Consider the following 6,195-nt stretch of genomic DNA (forward strand, 5'->3'; position numbering starts at 1 on the left):
ATATGTAAGTGCAAGTTGCTCCAATCAGTGAGAATCTCAAGACTTCTACAACTCTGATCGGGCATAAACATTTCCCCTGCACGTTGTAAAAATATGTGTTCCAGAATGCATTAAGTTTAGCATATGAAATTGCCAATATTTAACTAGTTTTGATCTACACAAAGGGCAATTTCATATGTTCGACCTAATACATCGAACGCACAGGAAAACGGCATAAGTTCAAAAGAAGGAAAGAGGAGGAGGAGGTACATCCCACCAGAAACAAATCTGAAGTACGACCATGTGAAGTTTAAAAAGAGATGTTAATCCTTTACTCCACAAAGGGTATTAAGTATAATTTTGAACAATTAGCTTCTTTATTATTCAACTACACACCCCCTGGAAAGTATCATATTATACCATACAAGCTTATCTAACATCTTTCTTCCAACCTTGTTTTCACGATATTAAACCTAGATTCCCTTTTCATCACAGCTGAGAAATTCACAAAGATCTTAGGAGAGATTGTAGCGAGCACTTCTCGACAGGTTTTCGGGGGGGAAAATCAGGGTCACGCTATCCAGGGAGTTCCATTTTCCTGCGTTTTTCTCGCCGTAAATTCACTTGGAGCAAATTAAAGTGTTAGGGACCCTAACGGGGCGGGTCCTTCACCGCTCGGAGCCTCAAGTAACTCACATGTGCGGTGGGGATAAGAACTCCCCTTGGAAGCCCGCCGTGAGGATTAAAAGGGGAAATATGCATCCGGGGCACCGCACTCGCTCAACAGGAGGCATTATTGAGTCGGGCAATTTAAACACCTGGCGGCTCTTACACAGCCCAGCCCCGCAGCAGATGAGGAGTGACGTGGCGGGCGGCGCCTCCACTCCCAGGGCCACCGCCCGCGCCCCTTCCCTGCGGCCCCTGTGGTGGGCGTGGCCCCGCTTCCCAGAATGCACCGCAGCTTAGTTCCGCGGGCGGCGGCTGGAGGTCCAGCGGGGGGAACGTCTTAGCCACCGGGCCCGGTCCCCCCGCAGAGGCCCATATCGTACCATAGTGCCCATCCTACCCGAGCATCATGCACATGTGGACACCGCACCCCCGGAATAGATACACTGGCACACTTGTCCACACACCACACTCTGCTTTCGGCCCACCGATGACACACATCTTCTCGACCGTGAAAGCCCATGCACCAGGGTAAAAGGAGCATACGCAAAGCACAACACAAATGCATCTACACGCTAGTGGCACGTCTCAACCCCCACACCGAACACAATTCAGAACAGCGTTCATTCGGCTTGCCAAAGACATGAATACATTCCATAACACAGCAAACAGCACACAACACAGTGCACCACTTACACATGCACGCACTACAAACACCATGTATTTTACCAAGAGACTACACGAGTCACACCCACACACCCAGTTGGACTTCACACACACACACCCCACAATGCACTGTTCCCTCCTTACGTGAATGACATGCATGCATTCCACACTACACCAAACACAAAATATACACTTAAACTTCTGCTGAAGAAAACATACATTCATTGCACACAAATGGCATGCATACATTACCCATACCACACTAATTACAACAGATACAAGCCCTATGCATATAAACACATCTCACAAACACATGCACACGTCACATCTTTACACACTCAGCATACACCCACCACACAAAATCTAAATGTACCAACAGATCCACACTCACCCGCTGCATACAAACATGAATAATTACACACATACCCACATTCAGCACACTGGACATATAGATACCACACCAGAAAAAACTACATGCAGAGCTGACCCATACAATCCTAGGTACACCTATGGTGACCAACCATCTCATGTGCCCAGAGTGGCCTGGTTTTAGCATTGAAAATCCTACGTCCTGAGAAACCCCTCAATCTCAGGCAACCCAGGCCCTAGTCACCCCACACATTATTGAAATGAATCAGGACCCCAATTAATACCAGTAATAAAATCTGAGCAGCTCTGGGGGCAAAAATAAGGGGCTGCAGTGGCCCAGAGTTCAGGGGTCCCAGGCATGGTTCCTTGAATATCAAGGCCTTGCCCCCCCACCCCCCACCACTGCTACCCCCACTTGTCTGTAGGGAGAAATGTAGCTAGGGAGGAAATGCCTTAAAAATGAAGTTGTCAGCACCCTTTAAAAAAGGAAAGAGAGAGAGGCCTAACCACACCTGACTTTAGGGTTTTACTCTTGGCAAAGCACTTGTACTGAACTTATCTCACTCATCTGATCCTTAGAAAAACCTGTGAGGTAGGTAGCGTAGGTGCTATTATGACAATGACGCCAGAGAAGTACAGGCACGTGCTTGAAGTCACGCAGCATAGGTCGCAGGCAGGGCAAATCTTGAAGAAGTCCCAGCTCCCTGTTCACCCCACCCAGGCTTCCCCCATCCTGCCGACTGTCTGCACAGGCCCCCTGTGTCCCCCAACCTGGTTGAGACACCTTGGCTAGAATCAAGAAGCCACCTGTCTTGAGCCGCCACCTTCAAAAGCCTTTCATTCTATCTTAATGGGGCAAGGCGCCCAGGCTGCCCCACCCTTGGAGTGGATTAGGCCTCCACCTCCCTGTTGGGGTTTAAAGTACATCAAAAGAGCACCCTATGCCAAAATAGCTCTCACAGGCCCTGTCTGATAGCTTGAAATCATACCAGCAGACACCCCTTTAGGTAAAGGCATTGTGTCTCTGAGGACCCTGTTCAAAATTCACCTGTATCCCTGAGAGGTACTCCCACGCTATAGCCTCTAGTGCCTTAGCTGGCATCGTCTCCCTGTCTGTGCATTGCAACAGACATTGCCCTAGTGCCAGCTTGCTGTTAGATTTGGATTGTCTCTAGCAAGTCCTGTGAGAATGGGGCACAGGATGGGGAAATTCGATCCTGACTGAGGGAGAGTGTGAGAAGGATGCAGAGTGACTTGGGGAGGGGAAAACAGAATAGTTGAGATATAGGGTGTTGAGAAGGATAGGGACACACCATTGGCAGGAGTGGAGGAGACCCTGAGTCTAAGGAGGAAGGCAACGGGAATGCCATGAGATTTCCAGAGATGCTCAGAAGTAAAAGAGGGTCGTGTGTATAGGGTGGGCACATGTGGAGGATGGAGAGGTCAGTGGGAGGGGACTGTTTGTGGGGGACACTCTGATTCATTGCTGGCAGCACCCTGAGCAGGACACTTGAGCAATCACAGATTATTGCTCTGTGGAAGTTGCAGAAGAAAACATAGGAACATGGGAAAATGTTTGCGATGTAATGATAAGTGAGAAAAAAAGAGGTTACAAAACGGGACATAGAGTAGGATCCCTATTTTGTAACAATGACTGGAAAAACACCAAAACCTTAGCTGTTGTTATCCCTGTAGTAGTGAGGATGACTTGCATTTCTTCTTGGAGCCTATTCATATATTCCAGATTTTCTGCAATGAACTTGGAATATGATTTCTGTACATATCAGGATTATTTTAGAAGAAAATTCATTGACTTTATTAAGTGCTTATCAAATTCTACAGTGTTGGCACCACAAATGATGCAGAGAAATGTAAGCCATGGCCACTGCACTCAGATTACCCTTAAATCTGGTCATGGCACTGGGGTACAGTTCAGTGCACAAGATTGTGGCCTCTGGAACCAAACTGCCTGGGTTCAAGTTCTTCTTCTACTGCTTCCTTGCTATGTGACCTGGGCAAGTATGCTGACCTTTCTCTGTTTTGGTTGCCTCATCTGTAAAATGGGAATAATAGTTATACCTGTGAGGATTAGCTGAGCTGTTACATGTGAAAACTTAGAAGAGCAGCTGGCATTAGGTAATCACTACTGAAATGTTAGCTGTGACTTATTAATGGTTAAGAGCTTTGCCTTTGGAGTCACCCTGTCTGGGTTCAAAACCACGTTTCTACCTCAGTTTCTTAATCTTTAAAATGCGGATGAAATTAACTCATTCATAGAGTCTTTATGAAAATTAACCAGGTAACTATAGATAAAGTATATTACTTACAAGAATGCCTGGCACATAAAAAGTGCTCAGTAAATGTGAGTTGCTATAATACTAATTAATATTACTATTATTGTTATTACTACCACGGGAAGCAGTGAATGGGGGTTAGGAACCACTAGAGCACCCTTTTTAGAGCCAGCAGGGGGGTCCAGGACACATGAAGCGGGCTGAGCTGGACACTGAAGGATGGTCCCATCCCCTTTTTCTTGCCTCTCCTGTGTCCTCCTCCAGTTCAGGTTATTCTGGTCCTGTAAGTCTTAAAACTGTGGCCTCCCCAGATGCCATTCCTTATACATATACCACTACCTCCCTGATCCTTATTTAGCTACACACGGAGGTAGACATATGGTGAAGATAACAAAGGGTGGCATCTAGGACTCTTTATTTGCATGGGAAGTGCCATGGCAACATTATATTTATAATTGTGTCTTCTTTTTCTTACAGGAGACTTCCATCATTGAATCCACTTTGGCCCCACCTTGATCCTCCCTTGGTTTTAGGAAACGGTCTCCCAATTCAGACTTCCAAGGCCCCATCTGCTGAAATCCAGCCCCTTTCTTTAACTGGACCTGGTTACCAGAGACCTATCTGGGTGGTATTTTTGCCCATGTGAGCCATTGTTGTTGATGTTGTTGTTGTTGTTGTTGTTGTTATTGGTGAATACTGTTTCATGTCTCCTCCTACAGCCACAGCCTCTACCTGTCACCATTTTGGCTGATAGCATCTTAAATGAATGAATGAACAAATGAATGAATGAATGAATGAACCAATGAGGAAAACCAACAGCAGGGTAATTGCTTAATCTTAGGGTAACACAAAGTCTATCGTTCCTGTGTTCCTTAATGAGAGCTTGTGTTCTTACATTTAGACTGTATTAATGCTACTCTACTGGTGTACTTTATTACAGATTTATGTTTTTATTTAAAAATAAGCAAAATCAACAGGAGAGAAAGCCTGTTATGTTGATGTCAGGCATAAACTCTCAGTGTTTCTCTGGCTTTCTGGACTATATTTGAGGGAATTTTCCAGGCTGTGTTCAGAAACTGGCAACTTATCCCACACTAGACACTTCTACATACTCATTGTGATTACTTCATGGGCCCGACTTTCTCTCCTCTGTAGCTATTAACTTTGGAAAGGTGGGAACTTCCGCATCCTCACTGACAAGTCCTCAAAGCTGAGGAGTTGGGTGTTAAATAGGTATGACAGTAAATTTTGTGTCAACTTAATACCCACTCGTTTGGTCAAACACCAGTCTAGATGGTTCTGTGAAAGGATTTGTAGATGTGATTAACATTTAAATCAGTAGACTTTGAGTAAAGCTGATTACCCTCTATAATGGGGTTGGGCCTCATCTAATCAGTTGAAGACCTAAGAGAAAAGACTGCAACATTGATTTCTGCTGAAATTGCCAGCCTGCCAGCCTTACACTGCACTACAGATTATGGTCTTGCCAGCCCCCATAACTGCATGAGTCTCTCTCCGTCTCTCCTCCCTCTGCCCTCTGCTCTCCACCACCTTTTTCCTGTTTCTCTGGAGAACCCTCATACAGTAGGTCTGATGTAAATTGTTTTTTTGCCTGGAAAAAATTATTCTTAATGTGAATGACTTTTCATGACTTTAAGTGGTTAGACAGGTGTAGGAGATCCAGGAAACCTCAGAAGGTCTCTTCCCCCAACTTCTGAGCAGGTTTGGACTTAAACGTTCAGTCACAAGCATTAGAAATGAGGATCCAGTTCTTCCTCTGCTACCCTCCCCCTCTGTGTAGTTAATGTAGTTAGCTGTATCTAAAAATATATGAGTCTATGGCCATGCTACCCAGAACAAGCCCAATCCCATCTGATCTTGGAAGCTAAGCAGGGTCGGGCCTGGTTAGGACTTGGATGGGAGACCATCTAGGAAGACCAGGTGCTGTAGGTGTAAAACATAAAAAATAAAAAAATAAGGGATTGTAAGCTGACAAGGTCCTTGCAATCTGTGAGGTCAGCCAAGGGTTGCCTCATCTAAAAAATAAAAATAAAGTAAAATAAAATAAAGTTTTAAAAAAATAAAAAGTAAAACTATATGAGTTTGTAATATCAAAAGACTGGAAACAGCGTAAACATTCATGCATATGATAGGATAGAGTACTATGCAGCAGTAAAAAGGAATTGAGGGCTTTCTCTGTACTGATGTGGAAAGCCTCTAA

The 6,195-nt window shown here is 45.0% G+C and overlaps 1 pseudogene; it reads left to right on the forward strand.

Annotated features, from left to right (window-relative positions):
- Window positions 1-5,808: 5,808 nt before the first annotated feature.
- On the forward strand, window positions 5,809-5,927 carry LOC111736226 (annotated as a pseudogene).
- Window positions 5,928-6,195: the final 268 nt, after the last annotated feature.

The sequence above is a fragment of the Pteropus vampyrus genome, unplaced genomic scaffold, assembly GCF_000151845.1.
Source record: "Pteropus vampyrus isolate Shadow unplaced genomic scaffold, Pvam_2.0 Scaffold18, whole genome shotgun sequence".
In the NCBI taxonomy this organism is placed as follows: Eukaryota; Metazoa; Chordata; class Mammalia; order Chiroptera; family Pteropodidae; genus Pteropus; species Pteropus vampyrus.